This window comes from Trachinotus anak, unplaced genomic scaffold (assembly GCF_046630095.1).
Source record: "Trachinotus anak isolate AG129_WGS33_773 ecotype Australia unplaced genomic scaffold, CSIRO_AGI_Tana_v1 ptg000017l, whole genome shotgun sequence".
Classification (NCBI taxonomy): Eukaryota; Metazoa; Chordata; class Actinopteri; order Carangiformes; family Carangidae; genus Trachinotus; species Trachinotus anak.
The window spans coordinates 541216-561918 of NW_027273868.1; the positions used below are offsets into that span (position 1 = coordinate 541216).

The window sequence follows — 20703 nt, forward strand, 5'->3', positions numbered from 1 at the left end:
GTTTTCAGGTGACTGTCGTCAAACCTAGGGACTGGAGAGGATCAAACGCCTAACCTGGTAGGCTAGCTGAGCAAAGAAGGGGCATACACCCAAGGAGACAGAACCAGGATATAAACAAAGGCTGCAAACTTTCAGGAGAAAATTAGAACAAGGCTTAATGGACATGGGACTGTGCTCTTCACAGGATTAAGGTGATAAACAGGGCTCCCCTCACTTGTGTTTTGATTTGGAGTATTTCACTCAGGGGTTAACTTAACTGGGTGATTTCCTTGATATATTTTATAAAGGTTGGGGCTGTGTTTTTGTTGGAGCTGTTGAATACATATGGACAAAACTAACTGCAGCAGAGAGGGCCCACTTCCCCCAGGAGGAAGAGGTCATCCCTCTGAACTGACTTGTCACCAGGACGAAATGCAGACCCCACGCATGGAAATTTTCATATTAATCACTAGTTCATCAATGAAGGTTTTTGCTTTGTGTTTTATTCTGTTCAGGGCAGTTTGTCATTTCTGTAGCACACGTGTCAAACTCAAGGCCCACGGGCCACATCCAGCCCGTGAATGAATTATCTTTGGCCCGCATGATAATATCTTATTACTATTAGAGCTGGCCCGCTGGTATATTGCATACACCACCATAATACTACAAGTCCCACGATGTGGGTCGGCACGTCAATCACAGGCCCGCGAGTGCGAGTCCGCGTCTTACTCGTTCATCAGCAGCCTTATGGAGCCACTCACCACCTGTGTCAACTTTCAACTATCCTTCTCCCCAAAAAATGGCTAAACGAAAGATTAACTTTGAAAACAGGGTTTTGCAAGACAGGTGGAAGGCAGAGTATATGTTTGCGGATGTAAAGGGCAAAGCTATGTGTCTTCTATGTGGAGACAGTGTGGATGTAATGAAAGAATACAACATTAGAAGACACTATGAAACGAAGCACCACGACAGATACAAGCATCTGGACATGACACAAAGGCTCCAGAAGTTATAAGAGATAAAAAGAAGTCTGGTGTCACAGCAGGCTATGTTTACAAAAGCCAAATCACAAAGCGAAGCTGCTGTTAAGGCCAGTTTTATTGTGGCAGCAGAGGTTGCAAAAACAGCCTGGCCCTTTACCGAGGGAGAATTTGTCAAAAACTGCATGATTAAAGTTTGCGATGCCGTGTGCCCAGAAAAAAGGCAAGCATTTTTAAACATGAGCCTGAGCTGAAACACCGTTGCTGACCGTGTACGTCAGCTTGCCGCCAATCTCCAACAACAGCTTACGGGAAAGGGAAAAGATGTCATCGCATACTCCCTTGCTGTGGATGAGAGCACCGACACTTCTGATACTGCCCAGCTGTCAATTTTCATCCATGGAGTGTGCGTAACAGAAGAACTTTTGGGATTATGAGCAATGCATGGCACAACTATGGGGAAAGATCTCTTTGAAGCGGTATCCAAATATGTAAATGAAATGGGCCTGCCGTGGGATAAACTTGTGGGACTGACAACAGATGGAGCGCCTGTGATGTGCGGTCAAAAGTGGGCAGGATCCGGGAGAAGATGCAGGAGGAAAACGTCACAGGTGAGCTGACAGCTTATCACTGCATCATACACCAGGAATCATTGTGTGGCAAAGCCTTGAAAATGGAACATGTGATGAGCACCATAAGATGAGTAGTAAACTTCATCAGAGCCAAAGGTTTAAATCACCGCCAGTTCAAGTCTTTTCTGGAGGAGTTAATTTCAGAATATGGTGACTTGCTCTATCACGCAGAGGTGTGATGGCAAAGCCAGTGGCCTGTGGGAGACGCAGATGCTGCAAGAAAACTTGAACCATTTTCCGTGCTGCCAAACTATGAAAGAGCAGGTTTCTGCCGCTGTAACCCTAACCCAAGTACACAGTTTGCTGAAAAACTCGACATACTTCACAAGGCGATTTGCTGATTTTGAAGCCCAAAAAAGCAGGTTTGAACTGCTCAGTAATCCATTTGCAGCTGACGTGGAATGCACACCATCAAACCTCCAAATGGAGCTGATTGATCTCCAATGTAGTGACACACTGAAGGCAAAATATGAGTCTGTGGGCGCTGCGGAGTTTCCATGTTTCATCTCTGACACAATGCCCCAGCTGCGCACCCAAGCTGCACAATGCTCTCTATGTTTGGAAGCACATACCTGTGTGATAAACTGTTCTCTTTGATGAAGATAAACAAAACATCACACAGGAGTCGTCTTACTGATGAACACCTTCACTCACTCTATCTGGCTCACACTAGTGAGCATCACACAGCAGCAAACTGAGCTTTAATGCATTTTTAGTTTTTAATGCAGTTTCATTTTTGCATTTTTTCTCTTGCTAATACAGGACATTTGATTTTTCTTTGAAGAAAATTATTTTTTGCCTGTTGTTTGCCTGTAGAAAAAATGTTTTCACTTGAATTTACTCTGGAAAAGTTGCAGACAGAGCCATAAGAAATGAAAGCAACTGATTTTATTTAATTTTTAATTTTTAATTTCATTTATTTAATGATTAATGTTGTTTTATAGGCAATAACTTATAGGCCTTGTTAGTTCCAGGTTCAATATGTGCAAAAAGGTCATTTCAATAAGTTATCAATAAACATTGAACCAGTCCGGCCCTTGACTTGTAGCAATTTTTTGAATTTTGGCCCATTGTGTATTTGAGTTTGACACCCCTGCTGTAGCATGGAAGGGTGTTCAGCTTGTGGAGGAGGGAATGGGTGAAAGAATAGTGAATATGGCAACTCAGAAAAAACTATTAAAAATAGCCTCATATAATGTGAATGGGATACTTAACCCAATTAAAAGGTCTAAGATATTAGGTAAGATGAGAAAAGAAGGGGTGGGGGTGGCTGTGTTGCAGGAGACCCACCTGACAGAGAAGGACTGAAAAACTTAAAAGAAAGAGGTTTAACCAAATATTTTCTTCATCATATAGAACAGGCCATTGGAAAGGAGTAACCATAATAATATGAGGGAAGATTTTATTTGAAAAACTTTCACAAATATCAGACAAAGAGGGAAGATATATATTGGTAGAGGGGAGATTAGAGGGAGAGCTGGTCACTATTCTCAATGTATACGCTCCCCTCAGGGTCAGATTGGAGATTCTACAAACAAATGTTCAATTTGATGACATCAGAGGGGGAAGGCATCCTGATATGTGGAGGAGTCATAATGGCAGAGTTGGGAATTATGGACTTGTGGAGGGAACTGAATCCCACAGGCAAAGACTGCACATATTTCTCAACAACGCATTCAGTATATTCAAGGATAGATTACTTTTTGATGAATAACAAGGACAGATACAGGTGGAAAAATATGATATAACAAGGGATTTATTAGATCATAGTGTAACTCTGGGTCTGTAAAGGGAAACAAAAGCAACACTTTGGAGGCTAAATACAAATGCATTAAAGGGACACATGAAGGAGAAATTTATGAAAGAAATACATATGATATATGTAAGGGAGAATGACAATGGTGAGGTGTCTTCATCTGTGCTGTGGGATGCGTGTAAAACTGCAATTAGAGGGAAAATAATTGCCAAATCAGCATATTTCATAAAGCAAAAACAGGAAAACTCAGTGAATTACAATTGGATCTGAAAAGACTAGGAAAAGAACATAAAAATAATTTGGATGAGAAGATTTATCAAGAAATTAAAAGGATTACAACAGAGTTAACTTACATTCTAGCACAGGAGATTCAAAAAAAGCTAATGTACATGAAACAAAGACTTTACAAAGCAGGACGTAAATCTGCAAAGCTGTTGGCCAATAGGTTGAAAAAGCAAGTGGCAAATAATAATATTTATAAAATTAGGGATTTCTCTACTAATTCAGTTATTCCAAAAGGAGTTGGATTGCTCTAATTACAAACCGGTTAGCGTTCTTAACCAAGACTATAGACTATTCACTGCTATCCTGGCCAGACGACTAGAAATAATTCTGCCAGACATAATTCATTCGGACCAAACTGGATTTATAAAACAGAGACAGACACAGGACAACATTAGGTGCACATTAAATGTAATGTAAAACATTATTAAAAAAAGATTAGAAGCAGTAGTACTGGGATTGGACGCAGAAAAGGCTTTTGATTCTGTCAGGCGGGACTTCCTAGATAAGGTGCTGGAGAGGTTTGGCTTTCATTTATCAAAACCATACAATCACTTTATAATAAACCCACAGCTAGGATCAAAATCAATGGCAATCTTTCAAATTCTCTCATATTAGAACACGGATGCTGTCAAGGCTGCTCAATTAGCCCTGTCCTGTGCTATTTATTTGGAGCCTCTGAGCCAATGGATAAAACAAAATGAAAACATAAAAGGTATACACATGGAGGGAGGTGAACAGAAAATATCATTATTTGCATATATAGTAATATATTTATTGCGACCCACTCTGTCTATTCCAGTACTCATGGCAACACTTGAAGATTTTGGTTTATTATCTGGTTATAAATTAAATGTGAGGAAAACACAGGTTCTCACCTTTTACTATGCACCAGACCAAACCATCAGAGAAAGTTTCCGATTCAATTGGGATTCAAAATCTATGAAATATTTGGGAGTAACTCTCTTCATTCGTTCACATGATTATAAGTTTTTCGATGTCCTCCACTAAGAGGAAAAGGACTCTGTAAGAAGGGAATGAAAATAAGGAGAGAAAACTGGAAAAAAAAGAAAACAAATCTGGACCTGTCTTTGTGTTATTCGGTTTTATGGATGAATTGAATGAGATGATGTATGTTTGTGGTTGGCAACTCTTGTTCGGAGTTCTTGTACTACATTATAGACATTATAGACAGGATGTGATTTGTGGAAGGAACTATGTATTTTGATATCAATAAAATAGTTAATTCCAAAAAAGAAAAAGAAAAAAAAAAGTGGATGATAGGGATCCAATTAGTGTAGTAAGAGTCCAGTGGAGACAATCTGGGTGCCCGTTTAGAGTTTAGACCCCTAGGCATGCTCTAGTGCCTCTAGTTCCATTTTCGTATACCTGGATCCTGGTAGTGGAAAGCTGGGCCATATGGATTTGCTGGAGTGTTGGATCCAATACACACACACTGATGTCAACCAGCAAAAAAATTATGTGGAAATTGTATTCGCCCTATCGTTTCTTTTTTTGGGACAGGACAGTGGAGACTGACAGAAAAGGGGGTAGAGAGAGGGGAAGGACATGCAGGAAAGAGTCGGGCCTGTCGGGAGTCGAACCGGTGACTGCCTTCTCTGTAAAAAAAAAAAACAACCCTAACCCTAACTTTTTCTCCTTTTCTTCCCCCTTTTTCCTTGTGGTGTTTTTTATCCTTCCCTCTCACCTGTGGTTAGGGCCATTATGGATAAAGGCATAAAGTTAACAAAGGTCCTGAAAATACAAGGCACCTTAGACTGTGGATTGCCACTGAACTCTTTTAAACCCTTTCTTTTTGCTTCACTGACATCTAGTCTACTGCCATTTATATTTCATTTTTCAGGTCAAATCATTTTACAAAACAGGCCACTGGATGGCAGCAGAGGATCTTTTTTTAACACACTGCACAATCTGTCTCCTTGTACTGTCAACTTATTTGGTTGAATTACTGTCTCTTTTCTTTCTTTTATTCTTTTACTACTTTTACTACTTTTAAATAGCTGCACAAACTCCTCTGCTTTTATAAAGTCATCTGTGTCCAATTTCTACACCAGTCTGTAATTGTGAATATTTATATTTCATGTACAAACAAATGAACACAGTCCTCTTCCAGACTTAGCTAATCCACCAAGTTCTACTTATAGAATTAGTCACAGAATCCATAACTTACTTTTCCTTTTCAGTTAGTTTTCTTATCCTTGGGTCCAGGACTGCTGCCTGAATGGCAGGGAATTGTTCAAATAATCTCTCTATCATCAAACAGAGAAAATTCCATCATATCTTCACGTCAATGATAAGTGTTTACTGGGTCAGGTCTGAAAAATAAGTGAAAACGCAAATCTGTATAGTACATCACGCATAATAGACATTATGTAGTGACCATTAGATTGTTTTTATTTATGCTGCCCATATGTTCAGAATCCGAATCAGAATGAATTAATTGTATATTAGAATCTAATGAAAGTAATACTGAATGTATTCTTACTCAGAAGTCGCTACTTCTCTGTGAAGAAAATTTTGGCAATGTAAGATTTCTTCATCCACACAACCACAATCCGTACTCTTGCTGCCCACTTGCAAACTGTGTTGGACTTGTGAAACTTTTGCGCTGCTGGATTTAATGTGTGTGCAAGGCAGGCAATCTTCACAATCTGCAGGTTCTTCACAGCCACATCCATGTTGCTTGCATAGTCTACGCTTGCTGCCACAATCTTCTCTCTGATACTGTATACATTTAATTTCCTCAGCCACAGTTGTGCCTTCATCGTACACTGCTTTGGTTTTGAGGACCTTCCCTGCTATCCTACCCTGCCTGGCGTAATGTATTGTTATGGTTAAGTAGTGGTCTTGAGTGAGACTTCTCCATCTATCTGCTGTGATGGCTGCCTTTGAAATATCCTTCAGTTCAAAAATCAAGTTGTCTTTTTCAACTTGCTACCAGGCAGGGATTAGACTGTTGGTTAGACGCTCTCGTGATGGGGGTTTGTATTTCGGGTTTAATGCCTCTGTCATCTCCCCATAGATTATTCATGTAAATGAAATACTAAAGTACTAGAGATCCTACTCTAATTACTTTAGTATTTCACAGCCTCAGACGGTAAAGGAGAGTAACACTTCTTGAACTCTCCAGAACCTGTTAAAGAAAATACAATCAACTTGAGGAAAAAATTTAAAATTACACTTACCAATTTTCCAGTGACAATACAGAGTAATGTTGCAGTATTACAGTCAGATTCTCTGTCTCCAGCCTCTTCACATTCTCAAACCGTTGTCTCCTCTTCTACCGTTCCTGCTCTGGGACCACTGGCAAATCGGTCTGAGGCAGTGCGTTTTCCCATGAACAGTGGTGAGGTGACTCACCCACAAAAACAACCTGGACATGAACTGATGATGGGAAAACTTTCAGAAAGCAAAAATGCCTGAAAGCCTACCCAATCTGAGTCCTCCTCTACTATGAGTACCTCACCTCCACAACATTTGGGATCTGCCCCAGAAGGATAAGGAATGTCTGTCTAGATATAGAGCCCCTCAGAGAACTAAGTGTAACATAACTGGAGCTTAGAGACAGATACTAAGGGCCCTCAGTAAAAGGCAGTATATCATCATCAAGCCCGCAGAGACAAGGGGGGATAAATTGTCCTCCAGGACAGCTTTAATTACCTCCTGGAAGCAGAAAGGCAATTGAGCAACCCTGCCTATTATGTCCCCTTAGAAGAGCCCCTACAAGCCAAAACACAGGAGATGATCAGGGAAATGGTGACACAATTATACAAATACAAATACATCACAGCTAAATGGATGACTTACCTCTTTGGTCCAGATATTCCACATAGTAGATTGTTTTAGCTGTAAGAAGCTGTAAGAAAATTAGTGAAACAGTATAAAAGTTCATAAAAGGCAAATATTGTGTTTTCATGTGTTAATTCATGCTTAATATGAAAATGTGAAACCGCAGTGTGAATAAAAGAGGAGAGCAAATGACATCAGTTTCTATTGTGCGAGCAGGCCAGATGCCATATTCAAGTCTGTGTGCTGATGCAATACCCTGGTGAGTTGTGCATGTCGCTAGCATGCGGTTAATGAGCATCTAAAAGTCCACTAGCAGGCAGCTAAATTATGTGTTAAGTCTGTGAGTTGTGTTAACCGTTGGCATGTTGTTAACTAGCGCCTAAAGTCTGCTAGCTTTAATGCTAATTTTCATTATGTTAAATTTCATTAGATTGTTAAATTTTTCATCGGTTTGAAATGGGACATGTGAATTGGTTCAAGAGATGCTGCATAGTCTGTGATGATGCTGTATTAAGGAGACTGTGTATTATCCTGTTTTCATGCACTTTTGATGCACTCCTTGAGTTACTTGCTGCAGTTTCGCTGCTGGCTGAGGTTTCATTTGTTGTATTTTACTGGTGAATTTCTCTGTTAGCACTAGTAATTTATACAGTCTACAGGAAGCTTGAGAAACTATTTAAAGGTGCATCAGAGACCACATTTATGCTTTTATTTGTTGTATTGAAATTGAGGTTTTACTGTAAATATAACTCTCCAATCTGATTATTTTGTTATTTGAGTGAAATTTGAGATTTATTGATTCTGAAGAGAATGATATATGTTTGGCAACAGAAATTGTGAAGTTGAAACATTAATTTGAATTTATTAGCTTTATGATCATTAAGGTTCATAAAATCAACATAAAGGTAATTTTCATTTTGGCCTTATTCATAGGTCAGGATTTTTTATTGCTGAATCTATTAAGACCAACCCATTTCTGAGAAGATTTCAGAGCCCTAAACCTAAACCCTAAGCCTAAGCCTAGCCTAAGCCCTAAGCAATTTTTCACTTAGCATATACAATACATACAGTAAGAAAATGTTTTGTTATAACTTTAGAAACAAATATCACGGACACTTCTAACTTACAACAACTGTGCAAGGCTACATAAGGATCACGCACAACAAGTTTGGTCACTGTAACACCCAACATATGAGGATTGCCACTGGTCGCCAACAACAGGAAAGGAAGACATCAGGGCGCCAAACTGGGCACATGCCTTTAGTTGGACCAAAGGAACAAACACACAAAGTTTCCGGACTCTACCACCTACAGTTGGCAACCTATGAGAATCTATAGATATAAGAGCCACACTAAAATAATAAAAATACATGTAATATTTGGATGAAATGAATAAAACTAAGATCTCTCATTCTAACATTTGCAAATGTTAAGGAGGCTTACACTGCTTCAGCTCTACCACCATTTGGCAGATCAGATCATAATCAGTTTTTCTTTCAGCCCTCCCACAAATCCGGTGTACTGAGGCAGGGTGCAACCACCCACTCATTCAAAAACTGGACCTGGCGGGATTGTTTTAAGTGCACAGATTGGAATATACTTGATAGAATAGGATTACACCAATTTCTGTATGGACACTGTAATACCAACAAGGACTGTACACTGCTTTCCAAACAACAAACCCTGGATCATCAGTAACATCAAGACCCTCCCCAACCAGAAAAAGCAGGCCTCCAGGGTTGTAGACAGGGAAAAGGATAGGCATGTGCAACATGAGCTGAAGAGGAGATTAAAGCAGGTGAAGGAGGAATACCAAGGGAAAGTAGAGAGGAAGCTGCAGCACAACAACACTAGAGAGGTGTGGAAGGGGATGAGGACCATAAGTGGCTATAAAGAGAAGCTCTGCCAGGCAAAATCAGGTGATGTGGGCAAATTCAACCTGTTTTACAACAGCCTCACCTGTTCTGTCTTCCACTGCTTCAGCTGCAGCTTCTCTTAACAACATCTCCTTTACACTGCTGCAACACTAACACTGCAGCTGCAACTTCCTCCACACTGGGGTCAAGTCTCCTGTCCCCTACAGTGGTTTGAGGTGAAGGCAGAGCTCAAGAGGCTGCATCCAGCAAAGACAGCCGGCCTTGATCTCGGTGTCTCTGCATAAATGTTAGTTCCCATGGCTGCCCACCTCACGTCTTGGGCGTCATATGACCAGTGGAGCACAACTTGATTGGCTGGATGTTGGTTTGAGACAGAATCTATTGCTTATCTTTGGCATCCCAGATGTTGATCCCTGTTTCTCCTGTGAATGCACATTAGTGGAAAAAACTTGAGCTGGACAGTGTAAGGAGTGTAAAATTCATTATGGCTAATAGCATAGCTAATAGCATAATGTTAGCCCTATGCCTAATTTCTGGCTTTCCCCACATGAAAAATGTCTTTTCCCTTAACCCATGTGTGCCCATATGTTACAAAATTAACCATCATTATAATATTTAGGATAATTTTCCAGATTACATATTCAAACAGTAGCTAACATTTCTTACCTGTGCTCTTTTGTTTTTACCTGAAGGTGCTCTTTTTTTCACCTTCAAAAAAGATTTGCAACTGTAAAAAAATATGATCTGGATCTGAAAAAATAAATTAAATGAGTCAAAATATGCATGAAGGTGAAAAATGATAATAATTTATTCAAAATGAATTCCAGAATTTAATTGAAAATATATTTAAACTGAAAAAACCTACGCCTACACTTATTTTTAACTTGAATTCATTGCTCTATTTTTCAGAGTTCAAGATCAACTTTCAGTTTCAAATTTTAGTTTTTCAATTACAAAGCAATTGGCCCTGATTTGACTCCATATGTTTCATTCAGAGAATCTGGAGAAATCTCTGTGTGCAAGTGACAAGGCTGAAAACCAATATTGGATGGCCATGATCTCATGATCATCCTCATGCAGCATTGCATTAAAAACACAAACAATTCTACAGTGGAAAAGAAACACTTCCAAAAACCATTGTCTGTGAACACAGTTCGTCACTGCTTCCACAAATGCAGGTTGAAACTCTACCATGCAAAGAAGAAAGCATATCTAAACATGATCCGGATACGTTTCTGACTTCTCTGGGTCAGATCGTCTGAGGTGAAATGGAAAACTATCCTGTGGTTCTGATGAATCAAACTTTGCTACTTGGAGTTCCATTCAGCTTATTATCAGTGCACAGTTCAAAAGCCAGCATTCGTGATGGTATGGGGGTGTGATATTGCCCAAGGCTTGTTTAACCTACACCTACATCTGGGAAGATAACATTAATGCTGAATGATATACACAGGTTTTGGTGCAACATAGGCTGCCATCTAGACAATGACATTTCAGAGAAGGCCTTGCATATTTCAGCAAGACAATGCCAAACTGCATTCTACGCATATTACAACAGCATGGCTCTGCAACAGTGGAGTCCGGATGCTAAAATGGCCTACCTGCAATCCAGACCTGTCACCTGTAAAAAATACGACAAAGGAGACCCCGACCTGTGGAGCAGTTGAAATCTTACATTGAACAACATTTCAGTCTCAAAACTCCAGCAACTGATCTCCACAGTTTACAGAGTGTTGTTCAAAGAAGAGTTGATGCAACACAGTTGTAAACATGCCTCTGTCCCAAAGTTTTTGAAACGTGTTACTGGCATCAAATTCAAATTGAGCATAACATTTTCATAAAACAATAACATTTCTTTCAACATTTGATATGTTGTTTTTGCTCTATTTTCACTTAAATATGGGAATCATCGCATTCTGTTCTTACTTACATTCTATGTCCCAACTTTTTTGGAAACAGGGTTGTAGCCTATATCAAAATGCTACAACAGAGCCAGTAGTGAATTGCCAAAGGGCTCGCAGAGATTTTTCTACCAGAGTGCACATTGACAAGCTGGTCCACAGCTGGGTTGAGCTGGGTGAGCTGCTGAGATGACCAGTGAAGGTGGGTCCTCACATTTCCAAAAACGCCAGAACCAATTTCCAGACATTCATTATATGGCGAAACTGACCACATATTAAAAATTGAAACGGTCACTGAAAAAAATATAAAAACTTAATGAAGTGATGAGCTAGGTTCAAAATCTCCACCATTACCACTGTTTGGTGTTTCGGTGCATTCTGAGATACTAAGCTGTCTCAAGTCCACACAAGTCACATCCCAGTGTATCTTCAATAAAATGGGTGGAGTACAGAGAAGAACACAGATTGAGAAATGGCTATTGTTTACTGTACCTCAGGCTATCTACCTGTATGTACTTACCTTGCAGTTAACTAATTAGCCTAGTACATTAGTGTAGGTTGTACTTACTATAAATGGAGTCCTACGGTACCCCTATTTTTGACAGTCAGTATGAGTTAATTGCAAGCCTACATGAGTTATGCCCACTGAAAACCCTCATGGGGGCCCATAGATAGAGAAACAAGAGGGGCCCAGTCTGGGCCTGTCGGAGTAACTGCATGCAAGTCTGAATGTGGGTTTCCCACAGATAATTCACACCTGGACCCAAAAGAGAGAAAAACTATGTCGCCTCTAAGGGCTGAACTGCAAATGGTGGATATGTGTGGGCTGCCCCTGCTCACACTGCTGACACTGAACTCAGGAGGAAATAAAGGGGGATAGGGGAGAGAGACTGCAGTGTTTTGGTGCCCTGCACTTCACTCTTCTGGCCCTTAGATGTCCCTGTACACCACACTGCAGTATAACTGATCCAAGAATGCATGCAGAAATTGCACTGCATAGAGAGAGTGTGTGTGAGAGAGAGAGAGGCCAAAGACAATATCAAGCTACAGACTCTCTCTTGTTCTGTAGCAATAATGCAGTTTTAGGCCCTTGTTCATGTTTTATTTCTCTTGTGTTGTTAAACACAACACATTTATACTTTTTTTTATAAAGGTAAGATGAGAAGATGGGCATCAATCTCATGTTCAAATTTAAAGTACAAAGCTGGAGTAAGCCTTGCGAAGCAGAACCAGGGACAAACTAGCTTGATTCTGTTCAAAAGAAAAAAAATGCGCCTACCTGAAACTTTGAAAAACAAATGAAAAAGAACTGACTTTTCACTCTGCCTCACTCCATTATTATCCAGCTTTCTTGCACAGAACATATGTATTTTTCAGTTAATCCATTTCCATTCACCTGTTTTTTATGAGCCAAACAAAAGTTTGGGCATACAAATCCAGAAATAAAAAAAAGAAATAAATAAAAAATCCAAATATCGAATAAAATTTTTCACACTCAGGTGGAAAAAATGTTGTATTGACAAAAACAAAATGCAACAAAGTGCAATGGAAAAAGACTTGAGGACTGTGACTTAAATGTCCAGTGAAGACTCCACTGGAGAGACAAAAGGCTACGGCACTCAAAAGTTCTCTGTGAGAAGATGATGAAAGTGTAATCTTCCTCAGATATTACATGAAACAAACATGAATGCTATATTTCAATAACATTTTCCAGGTCATTTTTTCATGTATGGCACCTTATAATAGTCTTGTCATGTCCTCTTCAGTGGTTCAGTGGCACCTGACTGGAGAATTAGTGTCACCAACTGGCTGAAAAACACAACTTTTCATTTATAGCCATTCACTTTGCTGGCTAGTGTTAGCTCCATGAGTAGATTGAACCACGAGATTTTTTGGTGTCAGCCTCTTCTAAATAACAGAAATGCAACTCTCAGTAATTCTAAATAACAGCAGCAGTAGTCTAATTTAAATGTGTGTCTTCTCTCTTAGCCACTGATAACACCATCTACACAGGCAGTGCAGTCAAAGTAGCAAAGTTAGCAGAGCAGCAACAGCTGCTTCAGTCTTATGTTTATATCTACATAGGATACATTCAGGCACAGTTATGAGTGTAGGTAGGCAGTGGCATTTTAGAGGCAAATATAAAAATATATTTATATTTTTTCTGATTTCATATTCAGATTCAACCTAGACATAGAGACTACAGTGACAGGTGAATATTGCTGGTGTGATGTCAACAGGTTTTTTCTCTGTCTATTTTTGCTGCAAGGAATGGATGTCAAGTGTTGGGATCTCAAGCCATGGGTTCTGAGAAGAGCAATGGAGAGGCCTACATGTCCCTCCCAAAGCCTGAGTCTCAAACCATGCATCCTGAAGGGAACAAAGGAGAGGCCTGCATGCCCCCCAAAGCCTGAGCCTCAAACCATGCATCCTGAAAGGAACAAAGGAGAGGACTACATTTCCCTCCAAGCAATGGAGCCAAAACCACCCCCACAATTCACACCTATGTGTGAATTAGAGTTTGAAGGGAAACTCAGCACCGGCATTGGCTGAGGCCAGGCATTCCCAGCAGGGATCCCCGCTGACGTCACTCAGGTGATAAAAGCGGCGCTGTGACCCTCCTCCTGCGCTTAATTCCCATGCACCAGTTACAGTAGAGAGCTACTCCAGCTCTCTTGGCTGCTGGAAGGGAGCAATCTGCAAACATTTGACCTTTTTCCACAACTTCTTAAAGCCTAGGTCACAGTCTTCAACTCGCGGGCCGAGCGCACAGACTGCTTTGTTTGTTTCCTTTTCTTTTCGGATCCGACGTAGATCGCTGTGCAATCAACTGATTTCACGTTGTGTGAGGACGAGCAGCGACTTTGTTAAAGACAAAACAAAGTGCACCGTCCCTCATCTGTGATCTTCCCGCTGCCGCCAAGGAACCTATCACAGTCATCGCCAGGAGAGCGAAACACGGCCCGCTGAGCTCCCAGCCAAGAACCGAGCTGTGGAGAGTCAGAGCGGACTTTCTTTTCTAACTCCGAAGGATCGGAGCAACTCATAGTAAGAGGCTGATGTCTGGGCAGAGACACAATTAGTGCAACGTGTTTTATTTTGCTATTTGACTTATAAGTGCTGCATATCTTGTTGTTTAGATCGTTCACTGTGATCAGCTTAATAAGCCAAATATCACTAGTTAAAGGACCAATATCCGACCAGACGAACTCCGGTTCACTGGCTCCGTTATTATGTAGTGATATTGTGGTGATTATTAACTGTGGTGACGATCTCTTGTGGACTCTTTCCTCTCTTCACCTTTATTCTCCCTCTTTTCTCCCAATCATGCATCTCATCTACATCTCTCTCACATTCAGGCTGCCCTAGAGTGTAATCACGTCATAACACGTAAAGCTCAAGAGCCCCTCCCTTTGTTCTCGTTGTTCACACCATTCATGCTCTGTGGTCTGCCGCCATCTTGGCTCTAGCAAGTACCTCACACTGCCGCCATCTTGGTTCCTACTGACACGTCACTCACGTGACTTCGTCATCATCCTCTCTCTCTCTCTCTCTCTCTCTCACTCACACACACACACACACACTTGTTACATATGTGTTTTGCCTGTAATTATCTAGTTAGTAACCAATGTTTGTTTTAGTTATAGTTGAATTATAATCGGTTTAATAATAAGTAATGTTATTCTGAATAATTATTACTCTTATTAATAAATCCTGTTATAATTTAACTCGTCGTTGTCTGTGATTATTGTGATTATATTTGTGATAACAGCTGGATTCACAACAGTCAGTGCTCAAATTTATCCTTCAACCAACCTTCTGAGATTGTATTTTGAGCCATCAATTTGGTCATTGGTCCCTGGTGACAGGGTGGTGCCCCGAGGTTACTACTTGTAGTAAACATTTATATATATATTGGTGATTATCACTGATCATTCTGTTGCCATGGCGCCGTGGATGGCTGCCTCTGTGTTTTGGTGCGCACTTTTTTGCCTTATTTTCTTTGTAAATTCAGTTTTCTGCTTTGGTTTCCGGAGCTCTTTCACCAGAGAAGAGCTCATTAACATCAGAGAAACAACTCCAGTGGATCTTTTTCCCACCTTTCTCGACTCACCTGTGGAATTATTGGACATTTTGGTCAGAGGTGCACTGACTGTTACTCTCGCAGTGAAACGCTGGAGGAGAGGAAAACGTGCCAGTGCGCTTGCGCGTCTGCTGCCGGCGCGGACTCCGCACACCGCTCCCAGGTGTATTTCTCTCCAACATGTGTTCACTGCCCAACAAGCTGGATGAACTTCAGCTACTGGTGCAGAAGAACAGAGACTTTTCTTCATCTGCCGTCCTGTGCTTCACGGAGACGTGGCTGTGTGGATCGATTCCGGACTCTGCGCTGGAGCTGGCCGGCTTCCAACTCTGTCCGGCAAAACGAAAGGTGGAGAAATCTGCTTTTATGCTAACAGTGGCTGGTGCAGAGACGTGACAGTGATCCTGCAGCACTGTTCTCCTGACCTGGAGACTTTCATCATAAACTGCAGGCCCTTCTACTCCCCCCGTGAGTTCACCTCAATCATTCTGGTCGGTGTTTACATCCCACCACAGGCCAACGTGCAGGAGGCACAGCGGGCGCTCACCGATCACATACTGTGTGTGGAGCGGACCAACCCGGACTCCTTAGTTATTGTCCTTGGTGACTTTAACAAAGATAACCTCAGCCACGAACTGCCCAAATACAGACAGTTTGTTAATTGCCCGACCAGAGAGGGGAACATTCTGGACCACTGTTACACCACAATCAGTGGGCTTATCACGCCGTCCCCCGGGCTGCACTGGGCCACTCTGACCATGTCATGGTCCACCTGATTCCCACATACAGGCAGAAACTAAAACTGTGTAAACCTGTCGTGAAGATATCGAAGCGGTGCACTAACTGGGAAGTGTTCAGGACTGCTTCCAACAGTCTGGATGAGTTCACAGAGGCTGTGACGTCATACATCAGCTTCTGTGAGGACTGCTGTATCCCATCACGCACCAGGGTGAGTTATAACAATGACAAACCCTGGTTCACAGCTAAGCTCAGTCAGCTCAGGAGGCAAAAGGAGGAAGCTTTCAGGAGTGGGGACAGGGACAGGTTTAAAGAGTCCAAGTACAGGTTTAGCAAGGCGGTGAGAGAAGCTAAACGACTGTACTCTGAGAAACTTCAGCTCCAGTTCTCAGCCAACGACTCTGCTTCTGTCTGGAAAGGGCTCAGAAAGATCACAAACTACAAACCTAAACCCCCCCACTCCATTAACGACTTCTGTCTGGCCAATGATCTGAATGAGTTCTACTGCCGCTTTGAAAGACAATGGGACAAGCCTGACACTAACCTCCACATCAGAGCCACATCAGAACCCCCCTCCTCCCCTACCAAAGGAACGTCTCTCTCTATCCTGGAGAGAGATGTCAACAGGCTTTTTAAGAAGCAGAACCCCCGCAAAGCAGCCGGTCCTGACTCTGTCTCTCCATCATCCCTGAAGCACTGTGCTGATCAGCTGTCTCTGGTGTTCACAGACATCTTCAACACCTCACTGGAGACCTGCCACGTGCCAGCCTGCTTCAAATCCTCCACCATCATCCCTGTCCCCAAAAACCAAGGCCCACAGGTCTAAATGACTATAGACCCATTGCCCTGACCTCTGTGGTCATGAAATCATTTGAGCGCCTTGTCCTGTCCCATCTCAAATCCATCACTGACCCACTCCTGGACCCCCTGCAGTTCGCCTACAGAGCCAACAGGTCTGTAGATGATGCCGTCAACATGGCTCTCCACTTCATCCTCCAGCACCTGGACTCCTCAGGGACCTATGCCAGGATCCTGTTTGTGGACTTCAGCTCTGCCTTCAACACCATCATCCCGGCTCTGCTGCAGGACAAGCTCTCCCAGCTGAGCATGCCTGACTCCACCTGCAGGTGGATCACCGACTTCCTGTCTGACAGGAGGCAGCACGTGAAGCTAGGAAAGCACGTGTCTGACTCCCAGACCATCAGCACTGGATCCCCACAAGGCTGCGTTCTTTCTCCTCTGCTCTTCTCCCTGTACACCAACACCTGCACCTCCAGCCATCAGTTTGTCAAGCTCCTGAAGTTTGCAGACGACACCACTCTCATTGGACTCATCTCTGATGGCTATGAGTCTGCCTACAGGTGGGAGACTGACCGTCTGGTGACCTGGTGCAGGCACAACAACCTAGAGCTAAACGCTCTGAAGACAGTGGAAATGATAGTGGACTTCAGGAAGAGCCCAGCCCCACCCACCCCCATCTCCCTGTGTGACTCCCCCGTGGCTACCGTGGAGCATTTTCGCTTCTTGGGAACCACCATCACACAGGATCTCAAATGGGAGCTAAACATCAGCTCCCTCATCAAAAAAGCTCAGCAGGGGATGTATTTCCTGAGGCAATTGAAGAAGTTCAACCTGCCAAGGACTATGATGGTGAACTTCTACACCTCCATCATTGAGTCCATCCTCACCTCCTCCATCACCATCTGGTACGCTGCTGCCACGGAGAGGGACAATAACAGACTGCAGCGTATCATCCACTCTGCTGAGAAGGTGATTGGCTGCAATCTTCCGTCCCTCCAGGACCTGTACACCTCAAGGACTCTGAGGCGTGCAGGGAAGATTGTAGCTGACTCCTCCCACCCTGGACACAAACTCTTTGTGACACTCCCCTCTGGCAGGAGGCTGCGGTCCTTCAGGACCAAAACCTCTCGCCACAAAAATAGCTTCTTCCCATCTGCTATTAGCCTTATCAACAAGGCTAGAGAGCCCCACTGTTGCTGATCAATTGCACCAATCACTAGAAAAAATTCCTTGTATGTGAAAACATACTTGGCAATAAAACTGATTCTGATTCTGATTCTGATCATCCCTGTCCCCATAAAACCAAGGCCCACAAGTCTAAATGACTACAGACCCATTGCCCTGACCTCTGTGGTCATGAAATCATTTGAGCGCCTTGTCCTGTCCCACCTCAAATCCATCACTGACCCACTCCTGGACCCCCTGCAGTTCGCCTAAAGAGCCAACAGGTCTGTAGATGACGCCGTCAACATGGCTCTCCACTTCATCCTCCAGCACCTGGACTCCTCAGGGACCTATGCCAGGATCCTGTTTGTGGACTTCAGCTCTGCCTTCAACACCATCATCCTGGCTCTGCTGCAGGACAAGCTCTCCCAGCTGAGCATGCCTGACTCCACCTGCAGGTGGATCACCGACTTCCTGTCTGACAGGAGGCAGCACGTGAAGCTAGGAAAGCATGTGTCTGACTCCCAGACCATCAGCACTGGATCCCCGCAAGGCTGCGTTCTTTCTCCTTTGCTCTTTTCCCTGTACACTAACACCTGCACCTCCAGCCATCAGTCTGTCAAGCTCCTGAAGTTTGCAGACGACACCACTCTCATTGGACTCATCTCTGATGGCGATGAGTCTGCCTACAGGTAGGAGACTGACCGTCTGGTGACCTGGTGCAGGCACAACAACCTAGAGCTAAACGCTCTGAAGACAGTGGAAATGATAGTGGACTTCAGGAAGAGCCCAGCCCCACCCACCCCCTGTGCGACTCCCCCGTGGCTACCGTGGAGCATTTCCGCTTCTTGGGAACCACAATCACAGAGGATCTCAAATGGGAGCTGAACATCAGCTCCCTCATCAAAAAAGCTCAGCAGAGGATGTATTTCCTGAGGCAGTTGAAGAAGTTCAACCTGCCAAGGACTATGATGGTGAACTTCTACACCTCCATCATTGAGTCCATCCTCACCTCCTCCATCACCATCTGGTACGCTGCTGCCACGGAGAGGGACAATAACAGACTGCAGCGTATCATCCACTCTGCAGAGAAGGTGATTGGCTGCAATCTTCCATCCCTCCAGGACCTGTACACCTCAAGGACTCTGAGGCGTGCAAGGAAGATTGTAGCTGACTCCTCCCACCCTGGACACAAACTTTTTGTGACACTCCCCTCTGGCAGAAGGCTGTGGTCCTTCAGGACCAAAACCTCTCACCCCAAAAGTAGCTTCTTCCCATCTGCTATTAGCCTTATCAACAAGGCTAGAGAGCCCCACTGTTGCTGATCCCCCTGATCCTCAATTGCACCAATCACCAGAAAAAATTCCTTGTATGTGAAAACATACTTGGCAATAAAACTGATTCTGATTCTGATTCTGCTTCTGATAATCATTAATATTATACGCCAATAACCAAATTGCCCCTACCTGTGCCCCAACACAAGCGTGGAAAATTAGCAAGTCACGCGACTTGAGAGGTCTCATGCAGGCAATGTGTCCACTCTAATCTGTTAATGTGCACGCTGAAATGAAAACGAATGAAAGCCATTCAGTAGCCGCATCCAGTGTGTCTCTGGCCTTATGACTGAAAAACACAGCTGTGAAACCACCCGTGAAACACTGTATGAGATATAATCAGGAATCACCTAGTTTTGTTCAGAGATGGAGGGACTGTGCACCCCACAGCTTCACTGTATGTACAAGACTTCAAAAGTGCTGTTGTTGTTTTAAAAAGAGAATCTTGTAAAAGGGACTTAATATAATCACTTTAAGGCTATATGCTAAGATCTTAAGGTAAAGCATGTCTCTTGTAAAAAGCATCATCACCAGGTCATTATATAAAATAAGATTAAAAGTTAATAACTGGTTTAAAAAAACAATCTACGTACAGTATAGGGTGATTGGTATTGTCCAAGATGGTTTGCATATCCTGCCAAGCACAGATCCAGCCGTTTTAACTAGCTTGTCAAGTCTCCTTTTGTTCTTGTCTAACATGCTACTGCCCCAGCAGACCACAGTATGAAAGAGGACACTTGCCACAACTGACTGATAAAACACGTGCAGCATTTTACAGCAGATGTCAAAGGAACTGAGCTTTTTGAGGAAAAACAGCCAGCTCTGCCCCTTCCAGAATATGTTTACTGTCCAGATGAACTCCTAGGTATTTATAAGTGTGCACCACCTCATTGTCCTTCCCTCAAACATTGACTGACTGAATGGTTGGCCTAGACCTGTCAATGACCATCTCCTTGGTCTTGGAGGAGTCACTTCTTGTTGATTCTTCATTCACACCGTATGCGGTGAACAGGAATGGAGCCAGAACAGTCACCTGTGGAGCCCCAGTGCTGCTCACCACTGTCCCTGAGACACAGTTACCCAGCCTGACATACTATGGTTGTTTTATGTGGTAATCCATAATCCAGGACATGAAGGAGGGATCCACACCCATCCCTTCTAGCTCTGACTCATCCAAGTAAGAATTGGCCCGGTCCTCATCCCCTTCCACAATCCTCCTTCACCTGCTATAATCTCCTCTTCAGCTAATGTTGCACATGCCTAGAAATTAATGTAATCTGTGGTACAGTCTACCCCTATCTATCTATCTATCTATCTATCTATCTATCTATCTATCTATCTATCTATCTATCTATCTATCAAGAT

The 20703-nt window shown here is 42.8% G+C and overlaps 1 long non-coding RNA gene across 1 annotated transcript; it reads right to left on the reverse strand.

Moving 5' to 3' along the window:
- Positions 1-2632: 2632 nt before the first annotated feature.
- Positions 2633-13819, reverse strand: LOC139634815 (uncharacterized). Its single transcript, XR_011694076.1, has 8 exons — positions 10918-13819; positions 9983-10066; positions 9399-9738; positions 7458-7506; positions 7311-7370; positions 6836-7034; positions 5821-5965; positions 2633-3531 (listed from the first exon to the last, which is right to left on the reverse strand). It is a non-coding gene; the product is annotated as an uncharacterized lncRNA (long non-coding RNA).
- Positions 13820-20703: the final 6884 nt, after the last annotated feature.